Consider the following 19,235-nt stretch of genomic DNA (forward strand, 5'->3'; position numbering starts at 1 on the left):
AAGACTCTAACTACACATACAGGGGGTCCCTTAAACTTCTCCAAAGATCACTGATGCTCTTTCCATTTTTTATAAAAACTTCTTTTTCCCTCTCTTGCATCTTGGATAATTTCTATTGCTATGTTTTCAAGTTCACGAATGCTTTCTTCTGCAATATCTAATCCGCCATAAATTCTATCCAGTGTATTTTTCATCTCAGATATTGTAGCTTACATTTCTAGAAGTTAAATTTGAGTCTTTTTTATATCTTGCATATCTCTTAACTTTTTGGCCACCTTGTTGTTACTGTTGTTAGTTGCTGTCAAGCTGATTCTGACTCATGGTGACCCCCACGTGTGTAGAGTAGAACTACTTCATAGGATTTTCACAGTCACAACATTCTCAGAAGCAGATCACTAGGCCTGTCTTCTGAGACCCATCTGGGTGTCTCCAAACTGGCCAACCTTTCAGCTAGCAGTTGAGTGCTTCACAGTTTGTACCACCCAGGGACTCCTTTGGACACCTGCAATTTAGTTTTAATAACAGTTTTATTATCTTTGGTATTACTAATGCCTGTGTCAGTTCTGGGTTGACTTTATTTGTTTGGTTTTTCTTATTATGGGCTATATTTTCTTGCCTCTATAATATGCAGACCTGATAATCTTTGATTGGATGTCAGATGTGAATTTTACCTTGTTTGGTGCTGGATTTTTTGTGTGTGTTCCTATAGATAGTCATGAGTTTTGTTCTGGTATGCAGTTAAATTACTTGCAAGCAGTTTGATCTTTCTTAGGATTACTTTTTAAGATTTGTTAGGCAGGACCAGAACAGTGTTAATCTAGGGCTAATTATTCCCCACCATTGAAGTAAGATCCTTCTGTGTATTCTATCCAATGCCTTGTGAAATATCAGGTTGTCCTGCCTTACTGATGGAGAACAGGCACTCTTCCCTGCCCTTTGTGTTTACCAGGTGCTGTTTCCTCTAATCCTCTTGCATGGTTCTTTCTTAGCCTTAGGTAGTTTCCTCATAGGCAGGAAGTAGATTAGTTCTCTGCTGAACACTTAATGGAACCTTTTGAAGACCTCTGCAGTTATCTATCCTTTCTGGTATTCTGTACTATAGACTGTAGCAGGCTTGGTCTCCTGGGTTCTCAGCTTAGTCTCTTCAACTCAGGGATCCACTGGGCTCCAGCTAGGTTTCTCTTCCCTAGATCTTGGCTTGAAAACTCTCTAAAGGGCATCATTTGGGGCAATCATAGGTTCCCTTCATTTGTCTTCCATCTCTCAGGGATAAGTGTCCTTCATTGCCTGATGTTTAGTGCCTTGATATCCATTTTGTCTTTGTTTTATTTTGTTTTTTCTTCCCCCAAACAAGAGAGTAAACCAGCTGCAAATTACTCAGTATTGTTCAGAGGTGGAGGTTCTTCAGCAAAGTCCTTTGGATCACTTTTAACAATTACTATTATTACTTTATTTGATTTTCTCTCTTTTTTTTATAAGTGTATATTTAAAGCTTGATGAAGTTGATTTATTTATCCATCTATTCAGTAATTTTCTTGTCAAAAAACACCTTAAAGAGAAAATTCATTAATAAATGATTTCTTATTCCTTAAAATTCAGCATGTGTCAAAAACACAGCTACTATGAACATTTACATCAAGTCTTTGCATGGGCATAAGCTTTCATTTCTTTTTGGTAAACACCTAGGAGTAGGATATTGAGATTATTAGGTGTTCTTTTAACTTTTTAAGAAACTGCCAAACTCTTTCCCAAAGTAGCTTTGCCATATTTATTCTCACAAACTGGCATATTGATCAACAAGTGAGTGGATAAATAAATTCTGGCTTTTCCATTCAATGGAATGGTATTCAGCAATAAAAATGAATGAACTACTGATATACTGTGACTCTTAAAATAATTATGTTGAGTGACAGAACCCAGACAAAAAGAGTACTTGATGTATGATTCCGTTTATATAATGTTATAGAATATGGAAACTCATCTATATGACTGAAATCAGATCAATGGTTGACTGGAGATTTGAGGGGTAGGGAAGAGGAAGAAGGGAGGAATTACATAGGATCATAAGGATGGTTTTAAGGATAATGTATGAAGTTTATTCTCTCACAGTCTAGTAGACTACAAGTCCAAATTCAGGGCATCAGCTCCAGGGGAAGGCTTTCTGTCTGTGTCGGCTCTAGAGGAAGGTCCTTGTCATCAATCTTCCCCTCGTCTAGGGGCTTCTCTGCACAGGAACCTCGGGTCCAAGGAACACAATCTGCTCCTGGGGCTGCTTTCTTGGTGGTATGAGGTCTCCCGTCTCTCTGCTCACTTCTTTCTTTTATATCCAAAAGAGACTGGCTTAAGACACAGTCTGATCTTGTAGATCTCATCGATATAACTGCAGCTAATCCATCTCATTAATATCTTAATGACAGGATATACAACACATAGAAAAATCACATCAGATGACAAAATGATGGACCATCACACAATACAGGGAATCAGCCAAATTGATACATATATTTTTGGGGGACACAACTCAATCCATGACAGTCTGGATACCTCCAAATTGGAGAGTGATATTGACACTTTCACAGGACTTTGTTGACTTAGATTATTACTTTTAAAATAAATTTTGAAGAATTAAGAATAAAGACCCTATAGGACAGAGTAGAGCTGCCCCGTAGGGTTTCCAGGGAGTGATTGGTGGATGGGTACTGCAGACCTTTTGGATAGCAGCCAAGCTCTTAACCACTGAGCCACCAGGGCTCCAGATAAAGAAAACATTGGCAAAATAATGAAAGAGAATATGTCTTTATTTGCATGTTAACAAATGAGAGTTCAGGTTTTCTTTCACCATCAAGTATGAGAGATTTCACTTTATGTAGAGAACATCTGGATCAGAGTGCAACAAGGTGGCTGGGGAAAAATGCTTTTTTATGAAAAGAGCTATGTGTCCATCCATTAGCACACCTTAGTGTTTTCTGCCTCAACAGAGTCCACAAATTTTTACAAGAAAGAAATTAACTACATGTCCAAGAAATAAGTAAATATACTATTTAGAAATTGTCAGTCAAGAAATTGTCACCATTGCAATTTGGCCATTTGGGCTCTCTCTTTGCAGGCATGGTAAGGGCCTTGCAGAGCATCATCAGCCTTATATTAGGTACAGAATTCATAACTGGGATATTGGGGAATGGATTCATTGTGCTGGTGAACTGCATTGAGTGGGTCAAGATACGAAAGATCTCCTCGGTTGATCGAATCCTCACTGCTTTGGTGATCTCCCGAATCTGCCTGCTTTTGGTAATGATGGTGAGTTGGACTGCAAAGGAGTTTGATCCATTTGTACTTAGGAGTAGAAAGAAAGTTTTACTTTTTAGTATTTGCGTGGCAGTGGCCAACCATTTTAGTACCTGGCTCGCTACAAGCCTCAGCCTCTTTTATTTTCTCAAGATAGCCAATTTTTCAAATCCTGTTTTTCTTTACCTAAAGCGGAGAGTTGACATAGTAGTTCTGGTGATGTTGCTGGGAGCATCCGTCTTCTTGCCTTTCAGTTTTACTGTGATCAGCCCATATATCCAGATACATCTGCATGAAGGAAATATAACTTGGAATTCCAAAAGGAGTGACCCTGAAACTTTTTTAAAACTGACTATACTCACCATGGGAACCCTCATACCCTTTTCTGTATCCCTGATATTTTTTTTCTTGTTAATCTTTTCCCTATGGAAACATCTGAAGAATATGAGGCTCAATATAACCAGATCCGGAGATGCCAGCACCAAGGCCCATGTAAGAGCCATGAAAACTGTGATCTCTTTCCCTTTACTATTTGCTGTTTACTTCTTGTGTCTTCTAACAGCTATGTATCCTAATGTGAGGCAGAATGAACTGGTCTTTATGTTCTGCAAGGTTTTCGCAATTGTTTTTCCTTCACTCCACTCATTTATCCTGATTATGGGAAACAGTAAGCTAAGAAAGGCCTCTCTTTTGGTGCTGCGGCAGTTGAGGTGCTGTTGAAAGCTGGGGAACCCTTTGCTCCATAAACCATTCTGGTGACCATCTTATATAATTCAGAAGAAAAAAGTTGTTAAAGAACCGTTGTATACTATTTTACCCCTCCTCCGGGTTCTTTTGTCATGGATGACATCGAAGATACTTCAAATCTTATTATGACAAACATATATATTAATATGTAAATCTAGAATAAGCTGTTATCTATGCTTATTAGTGCTGTTATGTGCTGTCAAGTCGATTCCAACTCATAGTGACCCTATAGGACAGAGTAGAACTGCCCCACAGAATTTCCTAGGCGCAACAGAAGATGGCCAGGTCTTTTCTCCCACAGAGCAGCTGGTCAGTTCGAACCATCAACCTTCCAGTTAGCACCAGTGTGCTTAACCACTGTACCACCTGAGACATTCTTATTAGATGTTAGTAGCATATCTATATATATAAAACATTCATACAAAGGAAAAGTTAAATGGATTACCTAATCATGAGAGTTCTTGCCAGCAAAAATGGCATAGTATTTCAGTATTTACCTCTTTGGAAAAATTTTAATAAATGTAAGTGGTCAGCATAGGCCTTCATATTTACTAAAATGTGAAGGTTATAATTTTTATGCATATCTCTTTTTCCAATTGTAGGAATCAATTTGCAAATATTTGTTACGAAAGTCTCAAAATTAAGGAGCAACTTATATTTTACTTGCTTGTTCTACTTTATTATCTGTAATTCTTTGACTCATAGTATATAGTTATGCATTATCAGGAAATTCCAAATATCCTTGGGATTTCATTAATATTTTTTTATTGTCATCTTTAAATACTTACTCACACTATTTAAATTTTAATGCCTGGATCTCCAACATTTCAGCTTGTGATGGTTATTGATTTTGAAATTTTAATTTGTAGGTGGGGTTTTTAAATGCATATTTGATTTGATCATGCACTTCTATGTCACTGATCAGTGGAAAACAGAATGACCATTGGAAAAGAATTAGAGAGGAAAGCTTACAAGAAACAAACATATGAACTTCAGACACATGTGACCATTACTAGGGCTAATTTGATAGCAATTTGAACTTAAATTGAACTTAATCCAAGGATGTGAAAGTTTATTTAAACTCAAGTTCAAGCAGCAAGATAATGGATAAACATACCCAAGGGTCGATGTTGTTAAATTTTGAATACAATGAAATGCTGTTTATTATTTTCCGTCTCTCCAAACTAGAACATGAATTCCTAAAGAGCAGGGGGCTTGTTAGTCTTGTTCATTATCGTAGTATAAGGGCCTAAAAGAGTGTGGCACACAGAGTTCAATAAATATTTGTTCATTGAACACTTGAATTAATGAATGAATGAACTATACTGAAACTGGAAGAGCAGGCCAAGTCCTATGAAACATGGAGCCTGCATACTACAGAAATTTCCCACACTCAGCTTAACTAAATGTGTGATTTACACCGTTAATTCAAGCATTTTCAACAGCCAGCGTGGCAGACCCCTGTGGGCATGGAGCTTTCCTATCACTCAGGGGAATATATCCCCAGGAAGGAAACCGACCTCATAATCTGAAGTGGATCTAAGTCAGAATTTCTAAAAAGAAAAAAAAATCAGGTGTTGGCTATCACAATTGTATCAAAAAAACAATAGAAGAATATATGTTTTGGCACAGTGAAAATGGTGACTTTCTTTTGCTATTTCCTACTAGTTTTCATGTAATCACAAAGATGTTTAAAAATTGAATTAGTAACCAGATAGCTTCCTAAAAACTGTTTTATTAGGATGTTTTCCTTCTTTCTTTTTCCTTCAGTTGACTCTGTTCTTTTCTGAATAGAAAAACATATCTGCTTATAGTGATCATTTTACCCCTTTTGTTTGAATATGTACATTTTTATGAGCTTGTTTGTTTAACGTTAAGACAAGAACATCCATGTTTCATTATCTACAGAATCAATAGGTATTCCTGTGTTATTCCTTCCTTATGAGACAATTCTGTAGTTTTTCACACATATATGTAAGGTTAATAGTTGCTGAGGAGCTCTGATGATGCTAACGTCTAAGCAGTTGGCTGTTAACCAGTGGCTCTGTGGGAGAACGATCTGGTGATTTGCTTTCATAAAGATTACAGCCTAGATAAGGGCTGTGGGGACCAGGGTCTCGGGGAACATCTAGCTCAATTGGGATAACATAGTTTATAAGGAAAATGTTCTACATTCTACTTTGGTGAATAGCATCTGGGGTCTTAAAAGCCGGTGAGCAGCCATCAAGGATACTTCACTGGTCTCACTCCTTTGGGAGCAAGAAAGAATGAAGAAAACTAAAGATATGTTACTGTAAATCGCGGATTCGAGCTGCCTGGCACAAAGCCAATACTGAGACAGGAGGAGGTAAGCAGCAAGAGGGCTTTATTGAACACCCGTGTACAAGAGACAGAGGGGGCTAAATTTTTCCCAAATTCTGTTGACCCTAAGGGGTTGGTGGGAGGGCTTTATGCGGGGAAGTCAGGGTTACCTAATGTTTTGAGTATGTAGTCCACAGATGGTCTTTTACATCATAAAACAACTACAGGAAACTACTAAAGATATGCATGTCAGACATCTGGACTCTAATCAGTATGTTTGTAACAGGCTGAAAAGAAAAAAAAAAAAACTCACGTAAGAGTCTCTCGGCTTGTGGAACTGTTCTGCCAAGTCCACTCTGGCTGAGATAGGGAGCAAGAAAGAAAGTTGCCAATTAAAAATGCCAGACAGCCTTTCTGCTTGTTTGCAGGCTGAAGGCCATTTCTCAAGAGAACAAAAAAAAAAAAGAGAGAGAAGAGAGACCAACTCCACGGGAGCTGAGAGAGCTCCACACCCCTTTGGAAGAGACCGATGCAGCTGGTGCAAAATGTTTAGAGATTACTTAGAGCATCATTATGGTGTTAGTTATGCCACGCTCTCAAAATCACCCATTTTGAATAGGAGAAAACATGTTGTAAGGTATTAGGGTGTTTGTTATGTTTAAGAGTAGAACAGGCTGCTCAGGTATATTTTGAACAGAGCCTGCGCCATTTTCCAAAGACGAGAGATTAATCACAGTTTATACAGCTTTACTGAAACAAACGAGAAAAATATATTCTCTCTACCTTAATATTAAAACACTAAAGAAAATGCATTTTCTCTACTTCAGATACAATGGAAAGATTAGTCCAAAGGACTAATGGACCACACCTACCTCGGCTTCCTCCAGACTGAGTCCAGTACAACTAGACTGTGCCTGGCTAGCACCACTTGACTGCTCTGACAGGGATCAGAATAGAGGGCCCGGGACAGAGCTGGAGAAAGATGTAGAACTAAATTCTAAATCAAAAAGAAAGACCAGTCTTGCTGGCCTGACAGAGACTGGAGAAACTCTGAGAGTATGGCCCCCAGACACCGTTTCAGCTCAGTAATGAAGTCACTCCTGAGGTTCACCCTTCAGCCAGAGATTGGACAGGCCCATGGAAAAAAACAATACTAAAGGGCACACCAGCCCTGGGGAAAGGACTAGAGGGCAGGAGGGGACAGGAAAGCTGGTAATAGGGAGCCCAAGTCTGAGAAGGGAGAGTGTTGACATGTCACGGGGTTGTTAACCAGTGTCATAAAACAATATTTGTACTGTCTGAGAAACTAAGTTGCTCTGTAAACCTTCATCTAAAGTACAATATAAATAAACAAATACAACTCAGTTAAAAAAAAAGATTACAGCCTAGAAAACGCTATGGGCAGTTCTACTTTGTCACGTAGGATCACAATAATTTGAAAATTGACTCGACAGCATCCTACAAAACAATAGCTGTTGCTTTGGGAGAAATAATTTTCACTGTGTTACTCTTCTGTACCTATATTACATGCATTGTTTTAAATTACAAATATGCTTAATATTATCAATAGTTGTGTCTTTTGAGATGATCATGCCTATTTTCCTCTTCTGACTTACTAAAGCAAATAATGAACATTCCTTACACTTCTGGAATAAAGCTTGCTAGGTCATCCTCTAACAATATGCCACTGAAATTTGTTTGAAAAAATTTTATTTAGTTTTTAAATGAGATATATTAGTCATTAGCTTTGTTAAATAGTCATATCAGGATTATTTCTTCTCATGCAATAACTTGGGATATTTCTCTTCAGTATTTTGCGTACATTGTCATATTAAAGGACTGCCCATTCTTTGAAGAAGTCTCTCATGAAGACGCCTGTATCCAGCAACAGCTGGGGGAGTTAATCCTGTAGTCAATTTCATAATATTTTACTGAGATGTTAAGCACTTGCATATATGTTAGAACGTTTTTCAGAAGTCATTTTGTTCTTCATAAGTCATTTTCTATTTAAACATTGGTGAGAACTGACCATTCTCCACTTTTCCAATTTAGTGTTTCAAAGTGTAGAAAGAAATATATCCTATTTTTAAACACTTTTCTTAGGCTTCACCTGATTACTCCTAAGATTGCCTATTTGCTTTCTCTTTTCTTTCTCAAAAATTTTAAGACTTATTATCAATTTTCAAGAACTTCTTATGACTAGCCCTGAATTTATGAACCATTTCTACTCATTCATTTAATACTACTTTAATTATTTTATTAACTCTTATTTCTGCTTTCTCAGATTTATTTTGTTTGTCTTTTTCTATTTGAATTTATTATTTACATAATCTGTTTTGGACTCTTCTTAGTGCATTATAAAATCATTCAAATTTCTAAAACATCTTGCGATTATGGTGTTGACCAAATCACATCAGTTTTCACATGCAGTTTAATCACTGTTGTATTTTCAAAATTGTCAGTAAATTGAAGTTTTCGGCTAAACATCTGATCATATGTTTGTATTGTATTGTTATTTCAAGAATACAAGTGCTTTGATTTGGATTTTTTTTTCATATTTTGTTATTTTCTAGGGTTATGACAATCTGATTTATAAAAGTACACTGTATAATTCTATTTTATTTGCTTTGTTTTCTTTAAATAAATTCCAGTAGAAAAGAATGTTTTTTTGCTTGAGATGATAACATTTGCAATATAGACTATTAAACGTGTTTATCAAATTATTTCTTTTGTTTTCTTATTTTTGTCTTTCATCTTTTAAAGAAAAAAATATCTTTGAATCTTCTGCTACATTTATGATATATTTAATATCTTCTCTAATTTCCATAAGTTTTTACTTGCTATATTTTTTCAATATGTGCTATTTCACATATAATTCTCTAGAAGGACAAGCATCAAATATTGAAACAGTTGTAGAACTTGTCATAAGTTAATGGAATATTAAAAAATATATTGGAACACCAGATACGACTGGGTACTAAGGCATTGGTCTTGAATGGAGCAAGATAGAAGAATGGATACATACTAAATTTTGGTTTTAAAAAAGAAAAAAAAGTTTATATTTTAACAAGTGTTGGTAGCCTGAATAGATAAGAATAATACATATAATTCTGAAAATTATAGATGGTATGGTGATGAAAAATGGCCACTATTTCTTTAACACTGCTCCCATTGAGAAGGGGGTTCAGTAGACCCCCTCCTTTTGGATCTGGGTAGGCTATGTACGTGATATTGTGCCAGTTTTATAACACTGGCCGTGTTCATTTCCTGCCCCTTGGAACACTCACTCTGGGAACCCAGTCATCACACTGTGAGAAGCCCAAGCCACAGGGAGGCCATTGTAGGCCCCTGGATGGACAGTTCCTGCTAAGCAACTCACTGACAATTTGCATCAACTGCCAGTCTTTCAGCTGTCCTGCCTAGCTGAGCATTCAGATGACCCCGGTCCTGACCACCCCCTGAATGCAGCTACGTGGAAGACTACAATCCAGAACAGGCTGACTGAGCCCAGACAGCCCACAGACCATGGGAAATAATGATAAACTGCTATTTCAAACCACTAGTTTTGGGGGGTGGTTTGTTATGCAGAAATAGATTGCCATAATAGATGAAATGAGGAATAAAAAGAATTCTAACAACCCAATCCCAAAGCAAGAGAAGAACATAAAAAGAAATGGCAGGGATATCTAGCAGAACTCTGAAAAGATGGTAAAAAGAAGTCCAATGTTATCAGAGCTTTCCATGATTTTAAATAGATTTATTTACCTATGAAAAGATGGAGAATTTCAGAGAAATAAGAACACAAAACTTCTCTATATTCTGCTCATAAGAGGCATACCTAAAGCAGAAAACTACAGTGACTAAAAGTAAATGGATGAAGATGTACAAACACTAACGTTCACAGTGACTGCTACTTGCCTCCCAATATGGAAACCCTGGTGGCATAGTAGTTAAGTGCTATGGCTGCTAACAAGAAGTCGGCAGTTCAAATCCGCTAGGCGCTCCTTGGAAACTTTATGGGGCAGTTCTACTCTGTCCTATAGGGTCTCTATGAGTTGGAACTGACTCGACAGCAGTGGGTTTGGTTTTTGGATCCTTTGTTAGTGATGGAATTTAGCTATTCCCCAGGGCATATGTGTGCCACAAATGCTTACCTGTGGACATTTTAATTGTATGAGAGGTAGATACTCTTCCATCTGGTTAAGTCACTAGCATTTATTTATTTAAATATTTTTTACATCTATCTGAATTATAACTAACACACTGTGCAAACAATAAAATCAGGAAACCGACTCTTAAATAAATAGCATCAACAGTTTAAAAAAAGGTTTCTTTAGAGTAATAAAAACATGAAACATCCATGAACAAGATGCAGTAAGTATGAATTTAAACATTTCTACCAATGCATTACCTAAATACTTGAAATAAAACTGAAAGCATCACAAACAGAAACTGATGAATTCGCCAAGAGTGAGAATCCAACACACAGTTCAGAAGCTGGCATAGTAAACAGAATCAATGAGGATATGGAAGATTCGAAGAACGCAATTAACAAGATGGATCAAATGTTTTTATGTAGAAGTCTGTACTTCAGGGGGAACACACAATCATTTCAAATGCTCATGAAACCTTTACTCACCTGGACCATGTAGTAACTAACAAGGATTATTTCAACAGATTCTGGAGAACAGATATTATATAGGATGCAACACAGTAAAACAAATAAATTAAAAATATGTTTAGGAAATTATGTTACTTTTTATTAAAGAAACCTAAATAAAAAAGAAACATATTGGACCTCACACACATTTAGAGCTTACCAATAAAAAAGCTCTGCAAACCAAAACTTGAGAAAAATTTTTACCCAGTATCACATGTATTAGAAAAAAGTTTCTCAAGTGAATGAACCATATATTCAAGTCAAAAACCTAGAAGATAACAGAGTAAACCCAGAGAAAATGCAAGGAAATGAAGAAGGAGTTAATACTTTGTGCTTGTTTTGTACATTTACTGTCCTAGGTGCTGGACATGTGCTTTTCTGTTAATCTTGAAAACAATCTCACTCCCTTTGAATGATGAAGAATTTGGGGCACAGAAGGGTGAAGTAACTTCCCCAAGGGAAACAACTGGGAAATGGAAAAGTCAGGATTTGAGCTCACCTAGGCTGAATTCTTTTGGATGTCAGTAAAAATAAAAACCGAAATTAAATAAATAGAAAACTAAAATACAATAGAGACTTGCAGCACAATCAAAAGCTTTTGAAAGGTCAAATCCAAAAGACTGATAAGACTAATCAGGAAATACAGAAGGCAGAAAAATTCAACAACATCAGGATAAAAAGTGGAAAATAACTATGTAGAGCGTAGAGCTTTAAGCAATTAAAATTTTGCATAATTATATACAAATAAATGAAAAACTCATTTGAAAAGAACAAGTACTATGGAAGTACAGATTATAAAAAAGTATATTAATAACAGAAAATTTTAATAAATCAATAACTTTAAATATCTCAAACCTAAAATCAGAATATACATAAGAAATCAAACTCAGGCAGATTTATGGAAAAGTTTTACCAAATTAAAAAAAAAATTTTTAAAAGAAGTCATAATCTTACCTTCTCTGAATTACTGATATGAACCTAAAAGTTCTACTCCCAACTATTTTAAGAGATTTAAAAAATGCTCAGAATGAGAAAAGTCATTAAAGGAGAATATAAAGTGTAAGAACCTGTATCTATCATGAACGTAGGTATAGAAAGCTAACAAATAAAATAAAGCTAAATCAGACAGTGTATTTTTAAAAAACACATTATAAATGAGAATTATCCCAAGAATGCAAAGATAACTTCAAACTAAAAAGTAATCATTTTCATTTACATAAGGTCATCTCAATAGATGCTGTGAAATTATTTGACCAAATTTAACTCCTAATCAAGATGAATACCCAAACTAAGTTTAAGAAGAAGTAAACTTCAATCACTTGAAACGGTATCAGCTAGACAAATGCAGACGCATTGCAGTTAATGGTGGAATACAGAAATATTTTCATTTAAGACAAGATTAACACATATATACTTATTTGTTGACTATTTTACTGGAAAACTTAATGGATGTATTATGACATGAAATAGAAATAAGTTACATAAGAATTCGAATGCATAGAAATAGAAAATACATAATAAATTGTAGAACAGTGGATCAAAACTGAGGCACCAGACCAAACCCTGAACTTTACAGACCTTCCCCTGTGATAGAAATGGCATTAAAAATCAGTGGGGGAAAAAATAGGCTGTTCAACTAAAGATACTGACACAGCCGATGCTAAATATAGAGATTAAAAAGTTACATTTCCTTTTTTTTTAAATTTTTTATTGAATTTTAGATGAAGGTTTACAGAGCAAACTAGTTTCTCATTAAACAGTACACACATTGTTATATGACATTGGTTAACAACCCCACGACATGTCAACACTCTTCCTTCTCAACCCTGGGTTCACTACCTACCTGCTTTCCTGTTCCCTCCTGCCTTCCAGTCACTGCCCCAGGGCTGCTGTGCCGCTTTAGTTTTGCTTTGTCCCATGGGCCTGTTCAATTCTTGGCTGAAGGGTGAACCTCAGGAGTGGCCTCATTACTGAGCTGAAAGGGTGTCTGGGAGCCATACTCTCAGGGTTTCTCCAGTCTCTGTCAGGCCAGCAAGTCTGGTCTTTCTTTTTGAGTTAGATTCCCCCAGCTCTGTCCAAAACCCTGTATTGTGATCCCTGTCAGAGCAGATGGTGGTGGTAGCTGGGCACTACCTAGTTGAACTGGACTCAGTCTGGTGGAGGCTGTGGTAGATGTTGTCCATTAGTCCTTTGAACTAATCTTTCCCTTACGTTTTTAGTTTTCTTCATTCTTCCTTGCTCCTGAAGGGGTGAGACCAGTGGAGTATCCTAGATGGCTGCTCACAGGTTTTAAGACCCCAGGTGCTACTCACCAAAGTAGAATGTAGAATGTATTCTTTATAAACTGTTATGCCAATTGAGCTAGATGTTCTCTGAGACCATGGCCCCACAGCCTTCAGCCCAGCACTTGGGTCCCTCAGGGAGTTTGGATGTTATCTATGGAGCTATTGTGGCCTTGCCTTGTACAGGTTGTGCTGGCTACCCCAGTATTGTGTACTGTCTTACTCTTCCCCAAATTTACCACTTACCTATTGTCTATTGTTTTTCCATTCCTACCCCTCCCTTCCATTGAACCATCAAATATTGTTTCGTTTTGTATGTAAACTTTTTCATGAGTTTTTACAGTAGTGGTCTCATACAATATTGGTCCTTTTGTGATTGACTTATTTCACTCAGTATAATGCCCTCCAGATGCATCCATGTTGTGAGATGCTTCACAGATTCATCGTTGTTCTTTAGCATTGCATAATTGTTGTGTGTATGTACTACCGTTTGTTTATCCATTCGTCTGTTGATGGGCATCTAGGTTGTTTCCATCTTTTTCTTATCAGGAACAATGCTGCAGTGAACATGGGTGTACGTATATCTATTCGTGTGACGACTCATTTCTCTAGGATATATTCCTAGGAGCGGGATTGCTGGATCATATGGTATTTCTATTTCTAGCTTTCTAAGGAAGAGCCATATCATTTTTCCAAAATGGTTGTATCATTTTGCATTCCCACCAGCAGTGCGTCAGAGTTCTGATCTCCCTGCAGCCTCTCCAACATTTGTTATTTTCTATGTTATTGATTTGTGCCAGTAACGCCAGGGCGAGACGGTAATTCACTGTGGTTTCGATTTGCATTTCTCTGATGGCTAGAGATAGTGAGCATTTCCTTACGTGTCTGTTGCCCGCTTGAATGTCTTCTTCAGTGAAGTGTCTGTTCATTTCCTTTGACCATTTTTTAATTGGATTATTTGTCTCTTTGTTGTAGAGGTGTTGGATTTTCTTGTAGATTTTAGAGATTAGACGTTTGTCTGATTTATAATAGCCAAAAATTTTTTCCCAGTCTGTAGGTTCTGTTTTTACTCTTGGTGAAGTCAAAAAATTTCTATTTCTGACTAACAACACACAGGAAAACTACATTAGGTGTATTATCACTTTAAATTTGAAAACACATTTTTAATACTCTTTAAGAAAATAAAAATACCAATTTTATGGCTTTAATTTAGCGAAGCACAAGGCTAAGACTAAGGTGTGCCTGATTCAAGCCATGGTGTTTTCAGTCACCTCATATGCATGCCAAAGTTGGACAGTGAATAAGGAAGACCGAAGAAGAATTGACATCTTTCAATTATGGTGTTGGTGAAGAATGTTGAATATACCATGGACTGCCAAAAGAATGAACAAATCTGTCCTGGAAGAAGTGCAACCAGAATGCTCCTTCGAAGCAAGGATGGCGAGACTACGTCTAATGTATCTTGGACATGTTATCCGGAGGGATCAGTCCCTGGAGAAGGACATCATGTTTGTAAACTAGAGGGTCAGCGAAAAAGAGGACGACCCTCAACAAGATGGATTGACACAGTGGCTACAACAATGGGCTGAAGCATAACAACGATTGTGAAGATGGTGAAGGACCAGGCAGTGTTTCTTTCTGTTGTACATAGAGTTGCTATGAGTTGGAACTGACTCAATGGCACCTAACAACAGCAACAAGTCATAAAGACAAGTATTAATGAATTTACAGTTGCTGGTAAAAGTAGGGTAATTGGTCCATCCTAAGCCACATGTCCCAAGCCGTGGTATTTTCAATCGCCTCATAAGCATGCAAAAGCTGGACAACGAATAAGGAAGACTGAAGAAAAATTGATGCATTTGAATTGTGGTGTTGGCGAAGAATATTGAATATACCGTGGACTGCCAGAAGAACTAGCAAGTCTGTTTTGGAAGAAGTATATAGCCAGAATGCTCCTTTGAAGTGACTCCTGTCAATATTTTTTCTTTGAGTGTAAATGAAGTATTTCTGTAATATGCAAAAATTCATTTAAAAAATATGTTGCTTTTAGGTGCTGTTGAGTGGATTCTGACAGCAACCTAATAGTAATTTCTGAATACCTAAAGGACATAAATATAATAAAAGGTAAACAATATACTATAAAAAATTTCATAATGTATACAAAGAAAAATATTAATACATTAATTATGTTATTAAAAGGCAGATGCCAGTAGCATAATAATATAAATGCCAATTTTAAAATACATTTAAATTGGGTACAGCACATGAACACAATTTCCAAAGTAATAATTTAAAAATATGGCCAACATACATGGAAAATTCAGCCTCACATTTAAACAAAGTGTGTGGTAATAATAGATGCCATGTTTTTATTTTATTTTTTTATACAGAGATAGCATGTGTGCAAACTTATGAACAGTCTTATTTACTGTTGATAAGAGCTTATACTGGCATATTTATTTTACAAAAATTGAACATTCGTCAATATTAATAAGGAATCCTAAATATTTGCTTAGGTTTTGAACCATTTCTAGGTCTTCATTCTACAAACCATTAAACATATTCATGACTAATAAAATGAGGTGTCTGATTTTGAGTCCAAAGTCCTGATTTTAAGTTCATTCCTGCTACTTAATAACTGTGTGATGTTTGGCAAATCTGCTGACCTCTCTGATTCCCATCTTACACACTTTCAAAATAGATGTAGCCCTTTATTCCTACCAACTGCAAATAATTTTGAAAGTCAAAGGAAAAATATCTTGTAAGATGCAAAGCACAAATGTATAGGAAAAGAATAAATAATATTTTAATTAATCTATTAATTTTAAGGAGCAAAAATTATTTCTTTTGCATTTTAATTATCCAGGTTTCTTCCCATATTTTCTGAACCCATACATTATTTCCAGTCACATATTTTCCTTTAACCTGTTTAAAATTTTAAGTAAAAATGCTTTAAAATCTAACAAATGGTGATGCTGAGAGATGGTGACGCTGAATTGCCTTCTCTAAAGTCAGGATTCTCCTGCCAATTCCGCTCCTCCATCTGCTATTATCCTTCTAATTGAGGACTGTAATGTGTTCACTAGTTATATTTTAGGGTGAGCTTAGCAGGTGAAAACAGTGAAAAGAAAAACTGCCCATATTTGCATCAGAGAACACTAGATTACAAAGTTTGGATATTCTTTTGAATATGGAAATTTATAAGCTCTGGCTCTGATAAAAGAAAATAAAATATTTGCTAGAATGGAAATTGCAAGCTGAGTCATTTGCAAAAAAGGGTGTTGATTTCATAAAGACAGAGGTAGTCCTATCCAACAGGACTAATTTTTTTTTTGATTGGTATGAAATGGGGGCCAAAATAGCAACAAAGTACTGAAAAAGAAGTATTAGATATCAATCTCTTAACTCATGAAAATTATTATAAAATCTGGGTTTTTAGGCATTTTTTTTTTTTTTTTTAGGCGTTCAGTTGCTAACCAGAAGGTTGGTAGTTTGAATCCACCAGGTGCTCCTTGGAAGCCCTTTGGGGCAGTTCTGCTCTGTCCTACAGTATTGCTGTGAGTCAGAATGGACTTGATGGCAACGGTTTAGTGGAGTCAGGTCTCCCTTAGGGCTTGGGGAAATTGAAGTTGTCCTAAAAGGAAGAAAGAGCATAAATCTCATATAAATAGAAATGTACTTTAGAATTAGAAAAAAATTAAAGTGTAATCCTCAGGAGATTCTCTTGTATTCTCTGTGTTCTCCTGTTTTTATTATTATTATTATATGTTAAAATATATCTCTGGAACAGGGTTTCAGTTCTACATGCATCATAGTTTTGACTGGTGAGTCTCAGAAGTACAACTCTTTCAAAAACTCAAGTTACTTCCTTATCTACTTGATTCCAGCCAACTTCACATGTCAGCAGACAACACGCAGGTTTTTTTTCCTAGTTATCCTTTTTATGTTTACTATATGTCATTGTTTTCCATCTCTGGCCTTTATCTCTGGACTTAATAGAAGAGACTTTGAGCATATGAGGCTTTGGGAGGAGAATCAGATATTTAGTCTCTCAGCCTTGAGTTATTTTGTCAAAATGAAAAGATTTACTTGGCATAATAACCATTAGCTGGACTTTTACTCTGTAAACTTAATCCAATCAGAAGTTTTAACACGAATGTGACATACTGTTATGATGATCTTAGCCTGAAAGCTGAGTTTTCATCAGGCTTTGATATTGCTAAGCAATCTCTTCCAGCCCTGCAAGATCCCACATTTCTGGACTCTCCCTGGCAATGGTTCCTGTATGCAAAGCAGGCAATTATTTTCTGAGCTTGATTTTTAAAAAATTAGTTATCAAGTGTACCGCTAATATTACTTAATTATTACAAACTCCCTAAAGTTACAAAATCCTCATATACATGATCCGCCTTTCCAGTAATCATAGTTGACAATTTTACCAAATCTTTTGCCACTTCTTAACATGAATCCCTGGTTTTGCAGGAGTGAATAATGTTTTTCTTGCCACCCACTGCCCACTAATCAATTATTAAGCCAATGTCATGGAGTTTAGGTGCTTTGTTTCACTTCAAGAGGCCAATTCCATACTCATCAGGATATCTTAGGCTATGCTGCACTCGCAAAACTCCAAAATCTCAATGACTTCCCATAGAACATGTTTTGTGTGTCTGCTTTTGTCAGTAGGAGTCCCTGTGCAGTGCAAAGGGTTCTGCCTTGACCCCTCCCTTTTTCAGTGTCAAGGCAAGAAAGAACTCTGCAGTGTCTTGAACTGTTGAGTAAGTGTACCTACTTATAAACAACACATTTCATTTCCACAGTATGCTATTGGCCAAAACAATTCACGTGACAACATATAACTTCAAGGAGAAGTGGGGAATCCTACAGAATTGCCTTATTAGACATTTAATCCTACAAGAAATAAAATGTTATTGAGGAGCTCTACTTATTTTTTTACAAGAAACATGTATAAACTCCAATGATGGATAAGTTAAAAGTAAAATTTGGAAAAATATACCAAGATACACTACCAAAAATAAGCCAGAGCATAATTATCTTAATATCAAAGTAGATTATAAGAAAAAAAGGCTTTAGGGTAGATAATATCACTTCATACTAGTTAAAGGTTAAGTTTATCATGAAGACACTATAATTCTAATGTTGTATGTGCCAAATGACATGGTATGAAAATATATAAAGCAAAAATTGACAGGTCTTCAAAGAGAAAGAAAAATCCATACTCACTGAAGGATAACTTAACATTAAAGTCTACCTATATTGAAACAGTGAGGCTGAGGTACTTCATCAGGGTAGTCTAGCGTTAGTTCTGACATTTTCTATGAATCTCCTCTGAATAAGCTTTTACTTGGTCACTCAGCTTGTGTAACTGAATTGAACACACGATTTTGGGATTTTTTTAAGGAAAAAAAAAATTAGTATGTTATTCAGTTTCTTCAAATCTTTCTTTAGTTCAGACTATACCTTGATCTATAAAGACTAGAGTGTGAGAGAATAGGTTTCTCTCTTTTTTAAAATTTTTACTGTGCTTTAAGTGAAAGTTTACAAATCAAGTCAGTCTCTCATACAAAAATTTACATACACCTTGCCCGGGTGGCGTAGTGGTTAAGTGCTACGGCTGCTAACCAAAGGGTCGGCAGTTCGAATCTGCCAGGCACTCGATGGAAACTCTATGGGGCAGTTCTGCTCTGTCCTATAGGGTCGCTTTGAGTCGGAATCGACTCAATGGCATGTTTTTTTTTTATAAACTCCAAATTGCTCTCCCCATAATGAGACAGCCAACTCCTTCCCTCCACTCTCTCTTTTCGTGTCTGTTCCGCCAGCGTCTAACTCACTCTGCCCTCTCATCTCCCCTACAAATAGAGATGCCAACATAGTCTCAAGACTCTACTTGAGCCAAGAAACTCATTCTTCACCAGCATCTTTTTCCATCCCATTGTCCAGTC

The sequence above is a fragment of the Loxodonta africana genome, chromosome 4 (assembly GCF_030014295.1).
Source record: "Loxodonta africana isolate mLoxAfr1 chromosome 4, mLoxAfr1.hap2, whole genome shotgun sequence".
Taxonomy (NCBI): domain Eukaryota; kingdom Metazoa; phylum Chordata; class Mammalia; order Proboscidea; family Elephantidae; genus Loxodonta; species Loxodonta africana.